Source organism: Bos javanicus, chromosome 21 (genome assembly GCF_032452875.1).
Source record: "Bos javanicus breed banteng chromosome 21, ARS-OSU_banteng_1.0, whole genome shotgun sequence".
NCBI lineage: Eukaryota > Metazoa > Chordata > Mammalia > Artiodactyla > Bovidae > Bos > Bos javanicus.
In genome coordinates, this window is record NC_083888.1 from 32,091,380 (window position 1) to 32,115,313 (window position 23,934).

A 23,934-nucleotide genomic window follows, 5' to 3' on the forward strand; every position below is an offset into this window, starting at 1 on the left:
ACTCAAAAGGCAAAACACAAAACGTCTACACCCAGCACCACCCTAATTACTATTACTCAGCAGTAAGTATGGTATTTGTTCTAGGAAATTAATAATGACAGAAGCCAATTTGTGTGCCATTGTTTCTGTTAAAGGATTTTCAAGGGGGAAAAAATGGCTATATGTAGTTAAAACAAACACACTTTAAAGTTTTGCAAACAGAATAACTGGTGTTAAATTTTCAATGATACTGTCTTACTGTAAAGCCATTTTTAAGTTTTCAAGTGAAAAATCCAAGAGCTAAACCCCAGATTAAAATGTCAGACACTTAGATATTCAATAAATATCTGGTGAATAAAGAGAAAGTTATGTGAAGCTCAGGCTGTTGCCTTCACTGCCATTATTTTTCTATGTTTCAATTTTCACTCTCCTCAGTTAAGGATCCAGACCCAGCAAAGAAAGTGAAGTCGCTCAGTCGTGTCTGACTCTTTGAGACCCCATGGACTATAGCCTACCAGGCTCCTCCATCCATGGGATTCTCCAGGCAAGAACACTGGAGTGGGTTGCCATTCTAATCCAGCCCTGACACTCCCCAAGATCACTGTCATAGGAAGACTATCTGGGACTGGGTACTGATACTGCCTCAGTCTGCAGAGCAGATGGACCAAAAAAAAAACACCAAAAAACCCAAATCACATTGTATGAAAACTATTCACAGAAAACCCTGAGGCCTAAAAAACATATCATTTTTTCCTAGTGATAGAAGAGGCATTCAGATGCTATCTGGGCCTCTGGTTTCACCAAACTGCCTTCTGAAGTCAAAGTCCAGTGAGTAATAAATGGCATTTAGAATTTTCAAAAGACTGGGCGTAGTGGAGTATATATAAATAAGGAAGGAGGCTAGGTTTTGGAATGAGTCAGAAAGACCCACTAGTTTCATGACTAGCAACTATTTCCTATATGATGCAAGCTACTTAACCTCTCTGAGCCAGCCTCCATCTCTGCATGAGGATAAATATGATGCTACTTTCACGGGATTATGATGATGATTAAAGGAGATATCATAGGAGGGCTTAACCTCTGGAATGTAACAAATAATATACAATAGCAGCTAAACATATATAGGACCATAGGTCAGGCATATATTCCTCATAAAACCCATTAGGTAGGTAACTATCATTAAACTTGCTCAAGGTCACAAAATGAGCAAGAGCCAGAGCCAGAGCCAGATGTCAGGCCAGGAAGTATGGCTCCAGCATCCATGCTCTTAACTACCTCATTATATTGCAGTTATTATTAGAACGAGCATCCCAGATATTCTAAAGGATGGTTCTATGTAAAACAAAGTGTTTGAAGCCCTTCTATATCAACATTTGAATTATAATAGATTTTTAGTTTGGGAACAATCCTGCTCTGTTGCTAAAATGCTGTTGGTAACACAAAGCTAATACTATGGTCCACAGCTCAGTTTCAGTATCTGTGTAGGTCACATAACTTCAGTCAGAGGGGGAAAAAGTTCCAAAACCCCAGAACATTTAGGCTGGCTTTGAGATAACAGAAACGGCAAAAATCAAACACCTCCTCTCTAAGAAATTACCTCAAAACAAGAAATTACCTCAAAAGGGATTTGAATGGCACCACAAAAATTAAAGATTCAGCACTAGAAGGGTCCTCGGTTTAATTCTTATACTACAAAGTGGAAACCAAAGCCAAGAGAGAAGCGTAGCTTTCCTCATGTCTATAGTCAGTCATTTTTCGTGTCGGACCATCTGCAGGACTACTTTTCCACTATACCGCTTTGTCCAGATTCCTACTGAACTCAGTGCCTAGTTAATGCAATACCTAATGTATAGTTTGTTGCACAATATAGATACTGGAAGTCAGTGGTGAGGAAAGAGTCTTTTACCAAAATGTTTAAAGAATCCTACCTGAACAAGACATAGTCAACTTGTTGACTCTGAACAAACTGCAGACATGTTGCCGCTGCCTCTGCTAAGTCACTTCAGTCATGTCTGACTCCGTGTGACCCCATAGACGGCAGCCCACCAGGCTCCCCCGTCCCTGGGATTCTCCAGGCAAGAACACTGTAGTGGGTTGCCATTTCCTTCTCCAGTGCATGAAAGTGAAAAGTGAAGTGGCTCAGTCATGTCTGACTCTTTGAGACCCCATGGACTGTAGCCTACGAGGCTCCTCCATCCATGGGATTTTCCAGGTAAGAGTACTGACATATAAATTAGTAAACATTCCTGCTGCTGCTGCTGCTAAGTCGCTTCAGTCATGTCCAACTCTGTGCGATCCTATAGACGGCAGCCCACCAGGCTCCCTCGTCCCTGGGATTCTCCAGGCAAGAACACTGGAGTGGGTTGCCATTTCCTTATCCAATGCATGAAAGTGAGAAGTGATAGTGAAGTCGCTCAGTCGTGTCTGACTCTTAGCGACCCCATGGACCGCAGCCTACCAGGCTCCTCCACCCATGGGATTTTCCAGGCAAGAGTACTGGAGTGGGTTGCCACTGCCTTCTCCAGTAAACATTCCTAATGTACTTCTAAATTGCTGCTATGTTCTCAACATAAGCTAAGCCGCCATCAAAAATTATCTTCTTCTTTTTAGTATTTCCAACAAGAAGACTGCCATTAAGTCCTGATAATATTCCTCGTAATCTATTCTACAAAGACATTGACCCCTTAAATTAATCAGATCAGATCAGATCAGTCGCTCAGTCATGTCCGACTCTTTGCGACCCCGTGAATCGCAGCACGCCAGGCCTCCCTGTCCATCACCAACTCCCAGAGTTCACTCAGACTCATGTCCATCGAGTCAGTGATGCCATCCAGCCATCTCATCCTCTGTCATCCCCTTCTCCTCTTGCCCCCAATCCCTCCCAGAATCAGAGTCTTTTCCAATGAGTCAACTCTTCGCATGAGGTGGCCAAAGTACTGGAGTTTCAGCTTTAGCATCATTCCTTTCAAAGAAATCCCAGGGCTGATCTCCTTCAGAATGGACTGGTTATGTCTTCTCCAACACCACAGTTCAAAAGCATCAATTCTTCGGTGCTCAGCCTTCTTCACAGTCCAACTCTCACATCCATACATGACCACAGGAAAAACCAAAGCCTTGACTAGACGAACCTTTGTTGGCAAAGTAATGTCTCTGCTTTTGAATATGCTATCTAGGTTGGGCATAACTTTCCTTCCAAGGAGTAAGCGTCTTTTAATTTCATGGCTGTAGTCACCATCTGCAGTGATTTTGGAGCCCCAAAAAATAAAGTCTGACACTGTTTCCACTGTTTCCCCATCTATTTCCCATGAAATGATGGGATCAGATGCCATGATCTTAGTTCTCTGAATGTTGAGCTTTAAGCCAACTTTTTCACTCTCCACTTTCAGTTTCATCACGAGGCTTTTTAGTTCCTCTTCACTTTCGCCATAAGGGTGGTGTCATCTGCATATCTGAGGTTATTGATATTTCTCCCAGCAATCTTGATTCCGGCTTGTGTTTCTTCCAGTCTAGCATTTCTCATGATGTACTCTGCATATAAGTTAAATAAACAGGGTGACAATATACAGCCTTGACGTACCTTTTTTCTTGAAAACAAACACACATCAACACTTTTTTGAGTTTTTTAAATTAATTTTTATTGGAATATAGTCATTTTACAAAGTCATGTTAGTTTCTGCTATACAACAAAGTGAATTGGCCATATATACATATGTCCTCTCTTCCTTGGATTTCCTTCCCATTAGGTCACCACAACTCTAAGTAGAGTTCCCTGTGCTCCTCAGTAGGTTCTCACTAATTATCTATTTTACACATAGTATCAATAGTGTATATATGTCAATTCCAATCTCCTAATTCATCCCACTGGCCCTTCCCCCGCTTGATGTCTATATGTCTGTGTCTCTATTTCTACTTTGCAAATAATCTATGCCATTTTTCTAGATTCCATATCTATATGTGTTATTTTTTTTCTCTTTCTGACTTACTTCACACTGTATGACAGTCCCTACGTACATTAATGCTTTTAAAATAAAATGATCATATACTTTACCATCCTCTCAGATAACTGGATATTCATTGCCGAGGTGTAAATACACTTAGCTTGCTCCAAAAACAATTTTGTAAGGTAGAAATTCCCTCATGATAAGCTACACATACTTGTCTTCAAACATATCTTACCTTTGGTTTCATGCAAAACAGATGACTTCGTTGTTCAAATTCAAAACAATAACATAAAGGAAGTGATTTTATTACTGTTAGTAGCTGAAGTTTTCAACTCCTCTTATGCCACCTCTGACTAATGTCAATGCCTGTGGTCTCCTCCTCTAACAGAACTGAAACTTACAGTTCAAATAGGGAGCTAACTCTCCAGTGACATACTCTAGCAGCAAAACTTAAGATGAAACAACTAAGGCAAAGAAAGGACACTATCCAAAAAGATGTCTTTCAAAAATTACTTGGGGAGCCTTATGGGAATCCTTGAAAATCAGAAAACAATTAACTTCACTGGGAAAAAAGGAAAAATTCAACTAGTAGTGATTAAGAGAAAGGGACAATCTACACATTCCAAAGGAACAACTATGAGACTTGAGGCAAGATTCAAAGATGAGGATTGATGAATCAAAAGTGACCTCAGTATTCTGGTGCCAGAGCGGCTATGTAGACAAGCACTTCTCTGACAAACCCAGAAGCCAGAAAATAGCTTGTTGATGGGAAAGGGGGAGATAAGGCCAGTTTATCCCCCGGAAGTGAATGTTAGCAAGTGGGTATATTTCATGCATCTTAAGTATATGCAGCTGGAGAGAAGTAAATTGAAGTTGCACAATTTGAGCCTCTTGCTGGGGTTTAACACAGGAAAATGTTAAATGAGTAAGGTGGGCCTTCTGAGTAAAAGCTAAAGCCTCAGAGTGACAGATATGACATACTAACATACAGCTAATGAAATTCACTTCTGAACCCTTAAGTGTATCACAAATACCTCTTCATATAGTTGCAGTAATCAGTGCTTACCTCCTTGCCCCCTATTTAAAACAAATTCCAAATAAAAGACAGAAACTTCACATTGGGATCTCATTTCTAGAAAGATATAATTTAGTACTATGGCAACAAACTCCAGAATGTTTATCTGAAATCTTCTCTCCCTGAATCAAAGAATGTTTGCAATTTGCCTTCTCGGAACCATATCTACATTAAACCCCCACTTAGCTCATATATCTTTATCTCGACACATCTTATATTGATCACTTTTCTCTTTTAGAAAAGATTTATTTTATTTATTATTTACTGATTTTTAGCTGCACTGGGTCTTTGTTGCTGCATGCGGGCTTTCTCTAGTTGTGGCAAACGGGGGCTACTCTCTAGTTGCGGAATGTGGGCGTCTCTTGTCGTGGAGTACAGACTCTAGGCACACAGGCTTCAGAAGCTGCAGCACGCAGGCTCAGCAGTTGCCGCTCACAGGCTCTACAGCGCTGGCTCAGTAATTGTGCTGCACTGGCTTAGTTGCTCCAGGGCATGTGGGATCTTCCTGGACCAGAGATCAAATGCCAAGTTCCCTGCATCGGCAGGTAGATTCTTAACCACCAGACCACTAGGCAAACCCTCGATTTTCTGTTAAATACACATAATATTTCTAGTTCCACATTCTCCTTTCCACTGATATTATTTTTACCCTCTGTTCTAGATCTATTTTGAAGTTCTAATTCTGAATCTCCAAGTTAAAAATGTGACACTATCAAAATAAAAAAATTCTCCATCGGACAAGATAACTGCCTTCTAAGTATTTCAATACGAAAAGTGCTTTAGTGATGCTTTCTGCTTCTTATCTTTGATAACTGATCCACAATATCAACTTAATATCAACACAATATCAACCTTCTTCACACCTTCTTTCTACCCATTTACTTTCTTTTACCTACTATTTTTATTTAGCCATACCATTTATAAGCTTCTATAGGAGAAATTTTGACCCTCATTTTTAAGATTCAAATTTCTACCTCTGGAGGAAAAAAAATAATTTGTGGACTGAATCAACTCTGCCTCACTAAATAGCTGTGCAATCTCAAGACAAACTGTTTAACCTTTTTGAGACACCATTTTCTTATTTGTAAATGGGAGATAATATCACTCATTACACAGGGATGTTTTTCAAATTAAAGAAAAAGAATTGTAGCAAATCTAGGATGATAAGTGGTAAACAACATTTAATAAACTGGTGCTTATACATAAAAAATGTGTTATTATCAAAGTAATTATCTCATAGGCCATTACAGAAATTTGCTACCAAAAGCACTGGATGTACTTCCTAATTCTGGCCTCAATTCAGGGACAAAATACAAATCACATTACTGCAATTTTAATGGAGAAGCCATCAAGTGGAGTGTGTAATGGAAATATGGGCTATGATATTTGGGCAGAAAGGAGCTCTGGAACATAGGACCAGGAAAGGCAACTCTCAGGGTTTACCATATTCTAGAATCCCTGTATGTATCGATACACCCTTGAGGGCAGTACAATCTTGACTGTAAAAGCAAGGTTACAGTACATATCAACCAGAGAGCTGCTACATTTCATTTAGTCTCTCAATTTCAAGCAGAAATTATTGGTGCGAGTGTGCATTCACTGCTGATTTGAAACATGGAACCAAAACCACAGTGATGATGTTGATAGATATTAATTTTGCAATTAATATTTGAGACTTACTCCATACCAGTATGCACACTATGTTAAGTGTTTTCTATTCATCATTAACTCTCACAACAATCCTATGAGGTTGGATACTTTTATCCTATTTGACAAACAAAACTAACCAAAAAACCCTGAAGCCTAGCAGAGCTGAAATTCAGACCCAGGTTAACAGTGAAAATTTCAAACATCCAGTAATATAAGTTATGTGCTGACAGTAAGATACCCAATATTTCAGCAGTCTGAGCTATTTGGGTATCTGTGTGGGAAGCAGAGCATCATATTCACTCAACTGTATAAGCAAAAGCACGAGGGAGGTAGAAAAGGGTTACATCCCAGAGTAGCAATTCTGGAACTTTCAAATATTAAAAATCATGACACTGTCAAATTGAGCATGGCCTACTGTGGGGATAATTAGAGCTCTCTAGATCAAAGGTTCTGTTTTCCACCTTACACATGCTGATGGACAAGGGCATCAGAAGCTGATGCTATGTGCCATCATTTGCTCAAGACACCACCCCCACACACCTCCACACACCTCCTGAATGAGATTCTCAGAACATCAGCTGCACCTCTGTGCCTTCTCACCCTTTTTAGGAAAGCACATCAGAATGAATATGAGTAAAATAGGTATGAATTTTTCTCGGCATCAGATAAGTAAATATTAAAGTTTATTGAACAGTGGTGCTATATACCAGGCTAAGTTCTAAGCCCTTTGCCTATATTAATCCTCAAATGACATTATGAATTAGGTACTATTTTATTCCCATTTTACAGATAAGGTAACTGAGACACAAAATAAGTAATTTGCTAAAGATTACACATAAGAGAAGGCAATGGCACCCCACTCCAGTACTCTTGCCTGGAAAATCCCATGGGCGGAGGAGCCTGGTGGGCTGCATTCCATGGGGTCTCTTGGACACGACTGAGCATCTTCACTTTGACCTTTCACTTTCATGCATTGGAGAAGGAAATGGCAACCCACTCCAGTGTTCTTGCCTGGAGAATCCCAGGTGGGCTGAGGAGGAGCCTGGTGGGCTGCCGTCTATGGGGTTGCACAGAGTCGGACATGACTGAAGCCACTTAGCAGCAGCAGCAGCAGCAGCAGCAGCACACAAGAGAAATGACAGTGCAAGATTCCAATAAGGAGGTCTGGCTCCAGATCCTTAGTTCTTAAACACAAAAATAAACTGCTTCTCAGTTTTGCTAGGACATGACCAAGTAGACAGGTACGCTGGGTAATTCCAGAAACGCTGAACAACCAAGTTGATGGCGCAATCGAAAAAATAACTTCTGCTTCTGTGGATACATCCAAAAAGCTGGCTCCCTAAAATCTTCCACCAGGAATTTAGTTTAATGTCACAGGGACCTTGGATTCCAAGTCCAAGGGCCCAGAAGAAAACTTCATTTAGAACCTCTCCCCTTATCCTTGGATAAGCTGAGCGATAGCAATTTTCTTAGTAGCCCAGCAAATGGCATTGGTTATGAGGCAGCCCAGCCCTATTATGCTATTGCTGGACCATAAGGAATGAACAAAGCTTCACAAAAAGAATAGGAACACAATCCCTTGCTCTGAAAAGCTCTACGCATTAAAGAGTCACTCAGTCTTCTGGGTAGGGTTGTTCACATACTATCCAGGCAGTATTCTAAGTGCTGGAATACACCTGTGAACAAGAGGTCTCACAATCATGGAGCTCATTTCCTAGTGTCACAGAAATATGGGTCTAAATGGACCTATAAAGGTCAACTCCAAATACAAGAGGAAAAGGTGCTGGCACCATCCTAAATTCTCAGTGGAAGAAAAAAAATGTGAGGAAAAGATGTAAGGGGGCACTATTTACTTTGAATAGCAGGAATGCTGGAATCTTTTCAACTACAACTTAAGAATACCAGGCCAAACTACTGCACTACTGCCAAAGCTGATGCCAACTTGAAATGAAAGCAATGTAGTTGGATGGCACTGTTTCTGCCTCAGGCTAGGAAAACAGTGCCCACCTACAAGTTCCTGAAGAGAGAAAAGGAAAGGACAAAGGCACAGAAGCTTGGGTTGTTTATCTCTTTTTAGAACCTGTTCCCAAAATAGAAAAAGGAAATCACTAGCAAAGAATCCTAAGTTCTGCCATATCTTGACAATGTTAGTAACAGTGTTCAAACTAACACAAGGAAAATTAAAATAGGAACTACTGGTGGGAGACACACCAAAAACTACTCATCATGACTGTTTATTTTGAACGGTTTGGCCAAAGTTTACCTAAGTAAAACTAACTTAGGTAATAAGTTAGATAATGCTAATCCACATGAAAAAACAGAAGCAATACTTATAAAAGAAAGTTAAGCATAGTAGGAGAGCAAAAATAACTCAAATTTCTGATAATTTACTAAAAAGCTTAAGTGCTCAGCATGATAGATGTGTTAATACCAATTCAATTCAAGGCCAATCTCTGCAGCCCTAACTGCCCGGTTATTTTCAACTCATGGCTCAAAGACTAACATGCTTCATATATGTGGCATTTATGCACTCATTCACTCATTCATACATCTTCGTGTTTTATCATGCTATGGAGGTGCTGGGGATCTAACACTAAACAGGAAAATACAGGGTTCCTACCTTCATGGATGGGCTTTCTGGTCACATTCATCAGTGAAGATGTGTATAGCTTAGATATAAGCTGCTTTTATCCATCCTGTCTCACTGCAGAAAAACTGTAATCTTTTTTGTTCTTCTCAACCCCATGTGGGAACTCAGTTTCAATGACATTAAATCATGTACCTAAAACAGTATGACACAATCCAGGCATTTTTAAAAAGAAGTTGAAATAATCCATCTATGGATTAATCAATTTTTGCTTCCTCTCACAATTCTGATTTAAAAAAAAAAAACTTAATGTGTTCTGCATACATAGAAAACAAAAATAGAGAAATATAATGGTTTTCACCATTTGCAGATTAAAAGCTCTAAGCTTGTGCATAATGGGTCTATTCCAAGAGCACTATTTTTAATTTTTTTAAAATGTAATAAACTTAAACTACTACTCAGTGCTAAGGAATACTGTGTAGCAGTTAAAGAATAACTCAAAACTATATGTACTGACATGAAAAAGATATTCCTTATTGACCTAGAGGACAGAACACAGAACAATGTATGAGATATGTTAAAAATATAGAGACAAAATAAGACTGCACACACACACAGAATAGAAGATCTGGATATTAAACACTGCAGTGGTTACCCTAGGTGGCAAATAAAGAAAGGGAGAGACATGCAGGAGGAATTTGGCTCATTTTTCTATATATATTGCAGCATCACTTAATTTCTTCTGAGATATTCATCTATTGTTTAATTTTTAAAAATTTCTAAACTGTCTCTGCTGCTGCTGCTGCTGCTGCTGCTGCTAAGTCGCTTCAGTCGTGTCCGACTCTATGTGACCCCATGGACTGCAGCCTACCAGGCTTCTCCGTCCATGGGGTTCTCCAGGCAAGAACACTGGAGTGGGTTGCCATTTCCTTCTCCGATGCATGAAAGCGGAAAGTGAAAGTGAAGTTGCTCAGTCGTGTCTGACTCTTAGCGACCCCATGGACTACAGCCTACCAGGCTCCTCCATCCATGGGATTTTCCAGGCAACAGTACTGGAGTGGGGTACCATTGCCTTCTCCCAAACTGTCTCTAAAACCAGATAAACATCCAATACTAGGTATTTTGTCCTTAACATTCCTACAGAAAGAAGCAATCTTATTTGAATAGTCAGAATAAATAACATAGCATTTTTAATATAATTTTTGTTTTGTGTTGGAATATAGTTGATTTTACAATGTTGTATTAGTTTCAGGTGTTCAGTAAAGCAATTTAGTTGTATATACACATATGTTTTATTCTTTTCCCATATAGGTTATTGCAGAATATTGAGTGGAGTTCCCTGTGCTATATAGTAGGTTCCTGTTGATTATTTTATACTCAGTAGTATGTATGTTAATCCTACCCTCCTAATTTATCCCTCCCCTCACTTTCCCTCTTTGGCAGCCATAAGGTTGTTTTCTTTGTCTGTGCATTTGTTTCTGTTTTGTAAATAAGTTCACTTGTATCGCCTTTGCTATGCTAAGTTACTTCAGCATCTTTATCTATTCATCTGTTGACAGACATTTAGGTTGCTTCCATGTCTTGGCTATTGTAAAGAGCATTACAATGAACACTGGGGTGCATGTATCTTTTCAAAGTATGGTTTTCTACAGATATATACCCAGGAGTGGGATTGCAGGATCATACGGTAGCTCTGTTTTTAGTTTTTTAAGGAACCTCCATACTGTTCTCTGTAGTGGCTGTACCAATTTACATTGCCACCAACAGTGTAGGAAGGTTCCCTTTTCTACACACACCCTCTCCAGCATTTATTGTTTGTAGACTTTTTAAAGATGACCATTCTGACTGGTGTGAAGTGATGCTTTATTGTAGGTTTGATTTGTATTTCTTTACAAATTAGCAATCTTGAACATCTTTTCATGTGCTTTTTGGCCATCTGCATGTCTTCTTAAGGAGAAATGTGAAATAACATTTAGACCCAACAAAATACTTACATTATATAATAAGTGGCAAGAACTTGGAAAAATTAAACTCTAAAAGGAGTAGATCAGAGAAAGAAATCCTATACTATTTTCAAAATATTTGACGTATTTAAAAATACCTTAGAATAGGTACTGGAACTAGGTTGTGCTTAGTCACTCAGTCTCATATCTGACTCTTTGCGCCCCAATGGACTGTAGCCTGCCAGGCTCCTTTGTCCATGGGGATTCTCCAGGCAAGAATACTGGAGTGGGTTGCCATGCCCTCCTCCAGGGGATCTTCCCAACCTAGGGACTGAACACAAGTCTCCCCGCATTGCAGGCATATTCTTTACCATCAGAGCCACCAGGCAAGTCCATGAATACTGGAGTGGGTAGCCTATCCCTTCTCCAGGGGATTTTCCCAACCCAGGAATTGAACCGGTGTCTCATGCATTGCAGGTGGATTTTTCACCAGCTGAGGTACCAGGGAAGCCCAGAACTAGGTTAGACACTATAAAAACTGCTTTCATATATAACCTGTAATTCATTTATTATAAATGTGCTTTACAGATATCCTCAAACTGCAAACTACTGTCTCCAAAATAATCACCTTATAAAAATGAGCATCTCTTTTTTCTTCCCTAGAGAAAAGTCTTGCTATATATACATACCATTTCTTTTCCTCTGAACAGTTCAATCTGCTGTCAATTCAAGCAGGGGTTCAACTGTAGCGCTAAACCCTAAGAATATATTGTCTTCTTACTCTTTCAATATCTTCTCAGAAATGATATCTAAGGACCAGAAATGGAAATATCACCATGAGAGTCAATCTGCTCTAGTCATAAAATAACTGCTAAGGGTTTCAAAAGAACTAGTTCATGCAACTAAAATCATTTTCCTTTTCTGCTTCTTTAAAAACTCAATGCAAAAGTTGTAGCTAATGGCTCAACTACATTCCCAAATCAGCAAGGAACATATTTTTTTAATTTTTCATAGATTATTATTCATTTGAACTTCCATCAGCCAGACACTAGCATCAAAGAACCAAAACTTAATGCAGAGCATATTGTCAAATGCATGAGCTACAATTTGGTATATATTAAATATGCCAGTTTACTGTCATTGGGAAATTTTGCTGATCTAGATTGGAATTTTTAAGGGCCTAATTAAAAAAAAAAAAAAAAACTATTCAGGACTAGATTACAACAAGCAGTCATGAAATGAACTTCTTATTTTAACCAATTATTATTAGTATTTTCTAAGCTAAGAATGAGCAGATGCAAGATACATAAGAAATGAAATCAAAGAAAAAGGACAAGATTTCAACTCTCTTTCCCATGTGCCAGAGCATGGTACCAAAGAGTAAAATTTAGAATGGAATAGAAATAAGCAGAGAATTTTGCATATCAGAATTGCTTTAAAAATGCACTTCTAGCCATTAGGGGGAAAAGATCAACAAGGGAAGAGAAGGAGCAAGTATCTCTTCCCTGCCTTGTACTGAAGCAAATCATTTCATTTAATCAACAGATCACTCATTTTTCATTTGGCCAAGTGGTCTACACTATCACTGCATATACCTCTTAATAACACTATGAGGTACCATTTCACGCCAGTCAGAATGGCTGCGATCCAAAAGTCTACAAGCAATAAATGCTGGAGAGGGTGTGCAGAAAAGGGAACCCTCTTACACTGTTGGTGGGAATGCAAACTAGTACAGCCACTATGGAGAACAGTGTGGAGATTCCTTAAAAAACTGGAAATAGAACTGCCTTATGATCCAGCAATCCCACTGCTGGGCATACACACTGAGGAAACCAGAAGGGAAAGAGACACGTGTACCCCAATGTTCATCGCAGCACTGTTTATAATAGCCAGGACATGGAAGCAATCTAGATGCCCATCAGCAGATGAATGGATAAGAAAGCTGTGGTACATATACACAATGAAGTATTATTCAGCCATTAAAAAGAATACATTTGAATCAGTTCTAATGAGATGGATGAAACTGGAACCTATTATACAGAGTGAAGTAAGCCAGAAAGAAAAACACCAATACAGTATACTAATGCATATATATGGAATTTAGAAAGATGGTAACAATAACCCTGTGTATGAGACAGCAAAAGGGACACTGAGAGTGTCTTATGGACTCTGTGGGAGAGGGAGAGGGTGGGGAGATTTGGGAGAATGGCATTGAAACATGTATAATATCATGTATGAAACGAGTCGCCAGTCCAGGTTCGATGCACGATACTGGATGCTTGGGGCTGGTACACTGGGACGACCCAGAGGGAGGGTATGGGGAGGGAGGAGGGAGGAGGGTTCAGGATGGGGAACACAGGTATACCTGTGGAGGATTCATTTCGATATTTGGCAAAACTAATACAATATTGTAAAGTTTAAAAATAAAATTTAAAAAAGAAAAAGGAGGGGAAAAAATCAAGTATGATTGGGTTATCTTTCTGTTCCAAATATTCAAAGATACTCAAAGGTTTGAGGTGAAGGTAGAAGTGGAGTATAATAAAAACAGAAAAGTGTGCCAACTACTTTCAGACAGTATCGTTTAGTTCAGTGTCCTCATACACTGCCAACATTCAATTTCTCCCTAAAGTTCCTCACTCACACCCAGGAAACAACAAGGCATATGTCACACTACACATGCTATCTCACATGCGGCTTGCTTACTTCATTCCTAACAGGAAAAAATGAATACATCCTAAGAATGAGAAATATCTCTAAAAATGGGGAAATGTACCCTAAAAATGGGAAATAGCCAAATTTTCAGTTGCTACAGATGACCGAGTAAGTGTGCAATTACAGAAAGTTTATATATTGCTACTTTGCTTCCAAAACAATTTTGGCATCCAATGAGCTTGCATTTGTCTCGATCAGGATGAGCTTTAAGACTGGGTACAGTAAAAAGTCATGTCCATCTCACAATAACAACAAAATTTCTAACTGCATATATACTATTAACAGGTGTAAAGATGCTTAAGTGCTAGACCTTTTTTGGTGGGGGGATGTGCTGGGTCTTCACTGCTGTGTGGGCTTTTTGCTAGCTGTGGCAAGAGGGAGCTACTCTCTGGTTGCAGTGCGTGGGCTTCTCACGGCAGTGGATTCTCTTGTTGCAGAGCATGGGCTCAAGGTGTGTGGACTTCAGTAGTTGCAGATCCCAGGCTCTAGATAACAGACTCAGTAGCTGTGGCGCCTGGGCCTAGTTGCTTCATAGCATGTGGGATCTTTGCAGACAGGGATCAGACCTGTGTCTCCTGCACTGGCAAGCAGATTCTTTACCCCTGAGCCACCAGGGAATCCCTAGATTTTAGACATATATCTAATGTTTAAGATAAAATCTGATAAAATATTAATGGTAAGGAAAAATACAACCACAACAGAGAGTCCTATCTATGGTTTGTACAAGGCAAATATTATTATACTTCTCACATTCCAGTAAATACCTTAAATAAGAAGAAATAATACAAACCAAGTTCAGTAGCTTCCATTTGTAGGACTCTCAGTTTAGAAAGTTCTTGTACATATATTCAACTTTTGAATTCAATATTTAGTGTATTTATTCAATATTCATTTGTAAATGCATAAGGTATATCCCTCTAGGCTTCCTTCATCCAACTTGTTAATAAAAATCAGATTGAGAAAAAAAAGCAGCCTCCACATTAAAATCTTATCTCCATTTTTACAGAACAAAATAAAAGCTTATAGATGTTAAGAAATTTTTTTCCTATGATCACAAATTAAAAGCAAAGCATTTTTAATATTCTACTTTATACATTCAATTTATACCACTAACCTCTAATCATGCCACATCTTTCTTACCATGTCACAAATTCACTTTAGAAAGAAAAGAATGATTTTAATTGCTACTGTTCCTTAAAAGTAATGATAAGAATTATGATAAATATATATGTATGTGTGTGTACACAGATATATAAGTTACATGTGCATATGTAATACATAAATGTTTATATGTCTTTGTTCCTGACTTCATAAAGGTTTTCTGTACATGATTAATAAAAATTTATTTCTCTTCAGGACTTAAACTCTTGCAAACTCTTTGTTATCCAAAATCCTTAGTAGGAATTGATTTTATTGACTATCTGAGAATTAACTTCAAGTATTATACCTAGCAAACCTTTGGACGACTACAAATTTAGCATTATTGTGTAACACGAGGGCTTCCTAAGTGGCACTAGTGGTAAACAGCCAGCCTACCAATGCAGGAGACTTAAGAGACACAGGTTTGATCCCTGGGTTGAGAAGATCCCCTGGAAATGGGTACAGCAACTCATTCCAGTATTCTTGCCAGGAGAATCCCATGGAGAGAAGAGCCTGGTGGGCTAGTCAACAAGGTCACAAAGAGTCAGACACAACTGAAGCAACTTAGCATGTGTAACATGAAGATCCATAAATAAAAGAATGTGTAATTTTATTGAGACAAAGTTTTAAAATTTCACGAGACACCAAAATGAGAGCTCAACATCCATAGTGCAACCTTGCTTTGCTGCTTTCTTCTCTTGTAGAGTACCTGGAAAGTGCTATTTTATCACATCTTATGGAGAAAATTATATGCTCTAGGACTGTGCTAAAACTAGCCACATGTGGCTACAGAGCACTTGAAACATGGCTAGTCTGAATTGATGTGCCGTAAGTGGAAAATATAAACTGGAATTTGAAGACTTAGTAAGAAAAACAAGACTAAAACAGCTCAAAATTTTTTTATATTGAAGACTTATGGACATGGGGAGACAAGAGGAGAGGGTGAAATGTATGGAGAGAGTAACATGGAAACTTACATTACCATATGTAAAATAGATAGCCAATGGGAATTTGCTGTATGACTTGGGAAACTCAAAGAGGGGCTCTGTATCAACCTGGAGAGGTGGGATAGGAAGGGAGATGGGAGGGAGGTTCAAAAGGGAGGGGGATATAGATATAGGATTTTCTGATATGAGAAAATGTTACCAGAAAAAAAAAGGATATAAAATTATAAAAGGTAGAGATGCTTCAAACATGCTTGTAAAGTTATTCAAATTTAGTTTAGCAATATGAAAAAGAGAAATACACCAATTCCTCTAAATGAAAAGAACCTCCTATAGAGCATGAATGTACTGTCTCCTCAGCCAGTCTTAGCCCTGCCTGCTTCTCACAGCATGACCAGATTACTGCACTGACTAATCTGATACATTAATGATACCTCTACAATAAACAGTATGATGTCAATTAGGTATGTTGAAAAGTAATACATGCACAACAAAGGAGGTGGGGTGAGGCAACAAATTATTAGTACCAGTTGTCCCTGGATGGTAGAGTAACAGATTTCCTCTTTTTCACTTATTCTATATTTTCCCAATTTTTTCTACATTGACAGGGTTGAAGGTGGAGATGTAGGAAGATCCTAAACTCTCCTCCTCTGATGAACACAACAAATCTATAGCTACATATGGAATAATTCCAACAGAAAGGGACCTAAAAACTGGATAAACAGAACCTCCTCAACAAAGGATAAAAGAACAGCAAGAGATTGTGAAGATAGATAGAGACACAGTCTCACCAAAGAAAAAACCCACACCCCACACTCAGTGATTCACAATTGGGAGGGATCATCAAGGAACAAATCATTTCCCTCAGGAGCAAGAGATTCAAGCTTCATATCAAGCAAACCAACTCCTAGGTCCTGCAAAGACCTGGCTTTGAATATTAACAGAGAATATGCCCAGGAAAACTACAGAACAGAAAACATAGTCTTAAATGGCTCATCCATAAATTGACTAGACCTGAAAACCTGTGAAAAAACAATAAAGTCCATTGCCCATAGGTGAGGGAGATACATTTGTTAATCTTCAACTCCTAGAAGAAGAGACAAAGAAAAGGCCCAAAAAATTATTTGAAGAAAGAGTGACTGAAAATATCCCTAATCTGAGGAAAGAAATAGACATTCAGGTTCAGCAAGGCCAGAGAGTTCCAAATAAGCTCAAGCCAAAGAGACACACACAAAGATACATTACAATTAAAATGGCAAAAGTTAAGGATAGAGAGAGAATCCTACAAGCAGCAAGAGAAAAACAACTTGCTATATATGAGGGAAATGCCATAAGATTTTTAGCAGATTTTTCAGTAAAAACTTCCTTCAACCAGAAGGAAGTAGCATGACATATTCAAAGTGCTGAAAAGGAAAAATTTCCAACCAAAATTGTCTACCCAATAAGGTTATTATTCAGAATTGAAGGAGAGATCAAGGGTTTCCTAGATAAGCAAAAGCTAAAGGAATCATCATCACTAAACCAGCCCTAAAAGAAATATTTAAAAGACTTCTTTAACCTGAAAAGATTTGGAAATAATTAATAATGAGAAAACACATGAAAGTAAAAATCTCACTGGAAAAGGCCAAATACATAATAAAAATGGTGAATCAATCACTTATAAAGCAAGCATGAAAGTTAAAAGACAAGTAGCAAGAGTAAAACTTATAATCTTAAGGGATGTATAAAATAAGATAGAAAATGTATCATCAAAAGTATAAAACATCAGAGGGAAGGGGTAAAAAGATAAACTGGAACAAATTCCAAAGCCTTGCTAAAACTGGCTGCTACTTACCTAGGATGTCATATGTGAAATTTTCAGCAACCACACACACACAAAAAAGTATAGTACACACACAAAAGAACATGAAAAAAGAATAATAAAATACTAAAGAAAACCACCAAAACACAAAAGAAGACAGAAGAGAAGAAAGGAGCTAAGAAGAACTACAAAACCAACTACAGAACATTTAACAAAATGGCAATAAGTACATATCCATCAATAATTACTTTAAAAGTAAATGGACTAAATTTGTCAATCAAAAGACAAAGAGTGGCTGAATGGATGAAAAAACAAGACCCATCTATATGTAGCCTACCAGAGTCACTTCAGAAGAAAAGACACATAGAGACTGAAAGTGAAGGGTTGAAAAAGATATTCCTTGGCTAATAGGAGTGAAAAGAAAGCTGGAGTAGCTATACTTTCTGACAAAATAGATTTCAAAACTAATATTTCAATAAAAGACAAAGAAGAGCATTACATAATAATGATGGGGGTTAATTTAGCAAGAAGATACAACATTTATAAATATATATGCACATAACACAGAAGCACCATGATATATATAAAGCAAATATTAATGAACTTAGAGAGAAACTGAAGGCAATATAATTATACTAGAGAACTTAGCACTCTACTTACATCACTGCATAGACCATCCAGAAAGAAAATCAATAAGAAAACAATGAAACTAAATGATATATTAAACCAGATTTGCTTAATGGACATAGAACACTGCATCCAAAAGCAGAATACAAATTCTCAAAAGCACATGGGAACGTTCTCCAGGACAGATCACATATCAGGTCACAAACCAAATCTCACTAAATTCAAGAAGACTGAAATCATGTCAAGCACCTTCTCTGATTATAGTGCTATGAAACTAGAACACAATCACAAGAAAAAAAAAAAAGGGAAAAAAACACAAAAACATGGAGATTAAAGAACTCACAACTGAACAACCAATGGGTCACAAAGGAATCAAAGAAGAAATAAAAAAAATACCTAGAGATAAATGAAAACAGAAACCTGACATATCAAAATCTATGGGATGCAGCAAAAGCAGTTCTAAGAGAAAAGTTTACAGCAATACAGATTTACCTCAAGAAACAAATCAACAACAAAATAAATCAACAATCTAACTTCACACCTAAAGGAACTAGAAAAAGAACAAATGCAGCTCAAAATCAGTGGAAGGAATGAAATAATAAAGATCAGTTTAGAAATAAATGAAATAATGAATTTAATGATCTTGTGTTCTCTGCCAATTTTTGTTGGTTGTGTTATGTACAAATGCTATAAAGATTTACTGTACTGTTAATTGAAAATTTTCTTGAACAAAAAACATGCTTACCAAATGTTCAATAATCTAAGACAGAAAAAATGGCTGTGTAGTTTACATAATTTATCAATATGACACTGCATTTGAAGAAGTGGAATTTGTAGCACCAAAGAAAGGAAAAGCTTATTTGTGATCTAGCAAGACATGTACAAGAATTTATGTTCAAGTGGAAACTCTTCATAATACAAATAGCTACACATTTTCCAAATGAATCAATATGCAGAATTTAACTGTAATTCAGATTATATAAATCCTCTAAATGTAAAAGAAAAGTTTGAAGAACACTAGTACTGAGTTGCCACAATCATGTACTTAAATTGGACAGACAAGTTTTGAAACCAAAATGCTTTTGTTACAAAATGAAAAAAAAGTATTCTATAAAAGTAGTTTTCTTACTTTGAATACAAATATTAAATAAAAATGATTTTGGTAATGGAAAAAAAAGAAATAAATGAAATAGAATAAAAAATTTTTAATATCAATGAAACTAAAAAGTGGTTCTTAGAAAAGATAAGCAATATCAACAAACCTTTTGCAAGACTAACCAAGAACTCAAGACAGAATTCAAATTAAATCAGAGATAAAAGAGAAGTTACAGCTGATAACACAAAATACAAAGGATCATAGGAGACTACTATGAACAATGTCCACAAATGGGACAACTAGAAGACATGATAAATTCCTAGAAACATAATCTTCCAAGCATGAATCATAAAGAATTATAATATCTGAATGGATCAGTTACTAACAAGAAGATTGTAACAGTAATCAAAAATCTCCCAACAAACAAAAGTCCAAGACCAGGCAGCTTCACTGGTAAACTCTATAAAATATTCAAAGAAGACTACCCTTCCCAAACTATCCAAATAAAACTGAATAGGAGGAAAACCTTCCAAACTCATTTTACAAAGCCAGCATTACTATGATACCAAAACCAAAGACAACAACAATATAAAAAAAGAAAGAAAAAAAAAAGAAAATTAAAGGCCAGTATCCTTGATTAACATAGATGCAAAAATATGCTACAAAATACTAGCAAACTGAATCCAACAATACATTAAAAGGATCCTATACCATGGTTAAGTGGGATTTAGTCTAGAGATGCAAAGATGCTTGGACATATACAAAATCAATCAACATGATACATTAACAAAATGAAGGATAAAGATCATATGATCATCTCAATAGATCTATTTATGATAAAAAAAAAACTCTCAACATAGAGGGAATTTACTTCCACACAACAAAGGCCATATATGACAAAGCCACGCTAATATCCTACTCAATGGTGAAAAGATGAAAGCTTCTCCTCTAAGGCCAGGAACAAGACACGGATGCCTACTCTTGCCACTTTTATTCAACATAGTATCAGAAGTTTTTGTTATTCAGTCACTCAATCGTGTCTACTCTTTGCAACCCTGTGGACTGCAGCATGCCAGGCTTCCCTGTCCTTCACCATCTTCTGGAGTTTGCTTAAACTCATGTTCATTGAGTCAGTGATGCCATCCAATCATCTCATTCTCTGTCATCCCCGTCTCCTCCTGCCCTCAACCTTCCCCAGCATCAGAGTCTTTTCCAAGGAGTCAGCTCTTTGCATCAGGTGGCCAAAGTCCTAGCTACAGCAATTAGGCAAGAAAAACAAATTAAAAGTGGAAGTTCTAGCCATAGCAATTAGGCAAGAAAAAGAAATATAAGTCATCCAAAGTAGAAAGGAAGAAGTAAAACTATCACTATTTGGTAGATGACATGATACTATATACAAAAAACCCTAAGAATCCACATAAAAACATGTAGAACTAATAAATAAGTTCCGTAAAGTCAAAGGATACAAGATCAATACACAGAAATCTGTGACATTTCTATACACTAATAACAAATTATAAGAAAGAGAAATGAAGGAAATGATCTCATTTACAACAGAATCAAAAAGAATAAAATACCCAGAAATAAATTTAACCAGGAGGTGAAACACCTGTACAATGAAAAATATAAAACATAGAGAAAAAAACTGAAGAAGACACACACACACACACACACAGAGGAAAGATATTCTGTATTCATAGATTTAAAGAACAGATATTGTTAAAATGTTCTTTTTAATCCTCCAAAGCAATCTACAAATTCAATACAATCCCTATCAAAATTTCAACAGCACATTTCAGTGAACTAAAGCAAATAATTCTAAAATTTGCATGGAAACACAAAAAAAATCACAAATAGTCAAATAACACTGAGAAAAAACTAAGCTGGAAATCTCATGCTCCTTGATTTCAAACTATGTTACAAGGCTTTAGTAATCAAAACAGTATGGTACTGGCACAAAAACGTACACACAGATCAACAGAACAGAATTAAGAAACCAGAAAAAACTCACACATAGGGAAATTAATTTATGATAAGGGAGTAAAGAACATACAGTGGAGAAAGGACAGTCTCTTCAATAAACAGTACTGGGAAAACTGAACAGTCACATGCAAAAGAATGAAACAAGACCACTACCCTATATCAGACACAAAAATTAACTCAAAATAGGATTAAAGGCTTGAATGTGAGACCTGAAATCATAAAATTTCTAGAAGAAAACAAAAACAGCAACTTCACTGATACCAGTCTTAGCAATATTTTACGTGTTCTGACTCCAAAGGCAAAGGAAACAAAAGAAAAAATAAACAAGTGGGAATTCAATCTAAAAAAGCTTCTGCTTTTAGGAAACCATCGTCAAAACAAAAAGGAAACTTACTGAATGGGGAAAGATATTTGCAAATCACATATCCAAAAAGAGGTTAATATCCAAAACATATATAATGAACTCACACAAGAACAACAACAACAAACCAATAAAAGCCTGATTTAAAAATGGGAGGAGGATCTGACTACATTTTTCCAAAGAAGACATACAGACGGCCAATAGGCAAACAGAAAGATGTTCAACATCACTGTGAGGAAAATGCAAATCAAAAACCACAATGAGATATTATTTCACATCTGTTAAAATGGCTGTCATTGAAAAGACAAGAAACAACAAATGTTGGACAGGATGTGGAGAAAAGGGAATCCTTGTACTATGCTAATGGGACTGTAAATTGGTGGACCCACTGTGGAGAACATTATGGAGATTTCTGAAAACAAAAACAAAAACAACTTAATACTACTACTGTATGACTCAGCTATTCCCCACCGACAGACATAAAAACACTAATTGAAAAGATATATATATACACACAGCCAGGTACTGCTGTACTACTGTATACACTTCACTGCTGTACTATTCACAGTAGCCAATATATGGAAACAACTGTCCACTGATGAATGAATAAAGATACAGCACAAATACATATAAAATGGACTATTAACTCACCATGGAAAAAAAATGGAATCCTGCCATTTGTGACAACATGGATAGACCACAAAGGTATTATACCAAGTGAAATAAGTTAGACGAAAAAAGAAAAATACTATATGATTTCACTCATACGTGGAATCTAAGAAAACAAAAAAATAAACAAAATATAACAAAACAAACTCAAAAATATAGAGAACAGAGGGGAAAGGGGTTAAGGGGTGGGTAAAGGAAGTGGGTGAAGGGAGTCAATTGAATGGTAATGAACGGAACTAGACTTGTGATGGTGATCACTCTGTAGTATATATAGATATCAAATTATAAGGTTGTATATCTGAAACTGTTGTTTTTAAAAGCTAACTTTTTTATCATAAAATTTAAAGATGTATAGATAATAGATAATCTGTAATAGATAATACCAAACTCTACTTCAAATCTGAAGCCAAGAGAGAGAAAATTAGAGGGAAATCCGTACAGTAGGATTGAGTTTCCTAGTCAGAGAGCTAGTTCATAAAAACCCAGACCATGTAGTCCTATAGGAGATAAGAGAAGAGAGGATTAACATTCATGCAGCTTTTTTTTTTTTTTTTTTTGCCTTTTACAAAACATTATAAAACACTCCCTTTTCTAGATGATGAGTTTTTTTAATAGACTTTTGGAATGCAAAACTGACAACAGAACTACAAGTTGCATTTATAATAGAATTCAAACTTTATTTGCGTGTTTAATAAACATTTACATGTGAAATAAAATCTAAGTCAATAATTAAAGTTCAACTTCCTAAATTAGGAACTACCATATTATTTCTAGACTGCTGATAGCATAATTTACATATTCACTGATGCTATCATTCCACAAGCAACATATGTGAGGAAAGGGGTATATAAGAAACAATGTAAACTTTGTCTTAATCTATACAGAAGAAAAAGATCGTCAAACTACAGGATCCTCTTCTCTCCTTATTATTAACTTCCTCATTGAATCTGGAAGCCAACAACCTCTTTTAACTTCAGGTCAGGACCATAGCTGAATTAAGAAATGGCAGTCCATCTGAAGTATTTAGTTGTGAGGTTTAACATTGTGAATGCAGCCAGTCCTCAAAGGCAAATGCTGAAAAACAGTCAAGGGATATTGCTGCAAAAACAATTTTTCAAGTCAAAGAGAGAACTGACATCAGGAAAATACATTTTATTGCTTCTCCAATGCCTTAAATCTTTCACACAAACTCCCACAATTACTCCTACTTCATACCCAAATAAAATCTATAAAAATTGTTTCACACCTGGGAAGAAGGCAGTTTCTCAGAATTTGAAATATTCAACTCATTATTTCAAAATATTTAAGAGGTACATCACGGCATCTTGTCTTGTAATAACAAAAGTAACTCAATCTCTTATGAAAATTATTGGTGGGGGTGGGGGGGAACCTAATTCTAAACTATGAAAAGTGCTCCTATCATATA

General features: G+C 37.0%; 1 protein-coding gene across 14 annotated transcripts in view; it reads right to left on the reverse strand.

The window, feature by feature from the left end:
• PEAK1 (pseudopodium enriched atypical kinase 1) overlaps positions 1-23,934 on the reverse strand; it is a 313,439-nt gene that overhangs the window by 274,564 nt on the left and 14,941 nt on the right. For 3 of the 14 annotated variants that reach the window (XM_061394749.1, XM_061394751.1, XM_061394750.1), the window contains exon 2: positions 11,865-11,984. The exons of the other annotated variants lie outside the window; for them this stretch is intronic. The gene's annotated coding sequence lies outside the window, so the exon portion shown is untranslated. The remainder of the gene's footprint in view (positions 1-11,864; positions 11,985-23,934) is intronic. 14 annotated transcript variants of the gene reach the window in all.